Below are 2,861 nucleotides of genomic sequence, written 5' to 3'. Positions count from 1 at the left end.
TTAGTCCAACATGAGCGAGGTAACACAGATCAAAGATAATCCTGCCCTGGTGTTCTGTAACTTTGAGAGGCATAATGAGTGCTTAAAACCAGTTTCAGGTGTTAATGTGCAGATAATCCAGGTGCTGCCCAAAAGTAACAAGGCCCTTAGACTGTGATCTTTCTGGAGCTGATTGTGTTCTCTACTGTAAACTTGACAATGTTGAGTCTGCTCTCAGCATTTAAAAGCATAATAATGCATATCTGACAAACCTGCCCTGTGGCTGGCGGGATAGGAAGCATTTGTACATGGAACGTTTCCTCTTAGAATGCAGGTGGACTGACAACACTATTTCCTTTGAGACTTCATTCTATTTTTTTCCTAAATTGGCCAGTTTCTTCCACAGCCAAGAATATTCACAGTTTTCTGTTTGCAAATGACAAAATCAACTAGGGCTGAGAAAGGAGTTTAGAAAGGATATAGCTCTACTGGGATTACTATAAAGAGGGAGAAAAGAGCCAAATTAGCCAAGTGTGTCATATGATCCATGCACATTTTATGCCATAAAGTGGTGCTCTGAAATATGCAGCAACCTGAGAATTTTGACAATATTTATACAGCATTGGAAAGGAGACCCAAATATAACAGGCATATATTTTCAGAGTGCTTTTTTTAATTTATGCACAATATTTTGCTTTTTTCTTTTCAGGTTTGAAACCATTATAACAATTTTCAGAACTTGAAGGAAAACAAAACTGGTCTTTACCAAAGTCACTAAGGTTTACAGAATCAGGAAGTAATAAAATAGCTTTCCAATAAAATTATAATCTAATCTTGCATATTGACCAACAAAAACAGATCTTATAAATTTATAGTATATAACATAACAGCTTAGTTCTATTTTACTACACCAAATGTGCCTGCTTTTTGGTGATTTTTAAAGCAAAAAAAATTCCATAAACTATAATACAAAAATTCAGTTTGAGAATTAAACATTAAGGCAGTAATTTCCTGAAAGCCTACCTTGTCAACAGAAGATAGGTAGGTAAGTATTTATTTTTCCTTCAAGTTAAAGCATAGAAAACCCAAAATCTATCTTAAGAAAAATGGCTTTGGTCACATAATTTGCAGTAAAATAAATAAATCCTGAGTTATTGTTAGCTGTTCATGAAGCATAGCCTTGGCATCACACTTACATTATAAATCTTCCCCTAACAATTAGAAACTAACTCAGTAGTAGTTTGCTATCTTTCATGTTCCCCTTAGGCAAATATAGTAAAATCTCACTGAAGATGAATAATTGCTGCACGTTAATCTAATCTGAAAATGTTTTGTTATACTGAATTATCAACATAAATTTCATAGGTTCAATTTGACACTTGAAATGAGATCAGGATTGATAGCATTTTAGCAAGACTTTCTTTTGTTGTTGACTTCTTATTTTTCACCTTTTCCTGGAGGAATATGGAAAACAGTGTTCATCGCTTAGAAAAGACAATATTCTTTATACCTTGTATGTTAAAGTGGATGCATTGAAGGAACCAGAAGAGGAAACTGAAGGATCTTGAGAAAGTCCAAATAACACCCCACATTAAAAATGGTGGTAGTATATGTATGCCCAAGTCATATCATTCTATCTAATCCAAATGTTTTCAACAGATAATTTTGAAGTTAAATTGCATGTCATAAAAATTTACACCAAAAATTGGTGTAAAATTATAGTTTAGTGATTTGTGTTCAAAATTCCATTCACTGTGCTCTAGAGGCAGAGCACAGCCAGCTGATCGGGATTCAGGACCTCCCCAAAGAAATCAAGAATAAAGATGGGTATAGAGTTCAGATATCCTGACATTCAATCCTGTTATTTCATTTCATAGATATCATAGAAATCATAGAAAGTAAGGACTAGAAGGGACCTCAAAAGATCAAGTCCAACCCCCTGCTCTGGGCAAGAATACTGCTGAGATCCCAGCAAGGTGTCTGTCCAGTCTCCCTTGAAGACTTCCAAGGTTCATTATTTCCTTTGCCTTCAGATCTCTAGCATAACAGCTTCTCCAAAGCAACCATGGAAGCTTAACCTTCCAATCATTTAAAAGTAGAGTGAACAATGGATTTACACACAATAAGGAATAATCCAGATCTTGCATGACAACAAGGTAGATAATTTACTGCAGTGGTTCTTAACAGGGATCCACAGCCCTTGGGGGGTCCACCCAGCCCTGCCCAACATAGGGAGGAGCCACCTTGGCCCCAACAGAGCTGAGGTGAATCCAAAGGGAAGGGGCCATCTTTTGGGCAGCACTGTAGATAAATGGGAAAGGCTTCCATGATGCTGCTGCTCAGATGAGTGGGGCCCCAGGGCTCCCCACAGCCAAGCTCCACCCACTGCACACAGGGTCATGTGGGCAAGGCTGGCAAAATGAGCCTGTCCTCTCCCACTCAGGGAGCAGTGGTTGCTCCAGGGTGGGGGCCTCAGGAAAAAAAGGTTGAGAATCCCTGATTTACTGGATCTTTTCAATTCCACTGCCTACAATTCTTGATATTAAATAGTTTATTTAAATAAAGAATCTTGCAAAACATATTTTTAAAAGTTAGCACTTCCTTCGAATGTAGTAAAATAGAAAGAATTAGAAGCTTCTTTTTAAAATGGAAAGATTTGAGATAAACATAAATACATAAAACAAAACATCTTCATTATGGCACTGCACTATGCACCCGAAATGAACGGTTTCTCCCAGTAATGCTGCTGCTTCTGAAATATAGTAGGGTTACATTTTTTTCTGGGATTAACATAGAAAATGAAGAATGTATGGGATTTGACAGGGTAGTCACCAAGATCAATCATTTTGATGAGTCTCCCTTCCTTAATAATTATATTGTTA

This window comes from Alligator sinensis, unplaced genomic scaffold, assembly GCF_000455745.1.
Source record: "Alligator sinensis unplaced genomic scaffold, ASM45574v1 scaffold862_1, whole genome shotgun sequence".
Taxonomy (NCBI): Eukaryota; Metazoa; Chordata; order Crocodylia; family Alligatoridae; genus Alligator; species Alligator sinensis.
The sequence above is the reverse complement of the archived record's forward strand: the minus strand, read 5'-3'. Positions refer to the sequence as shown.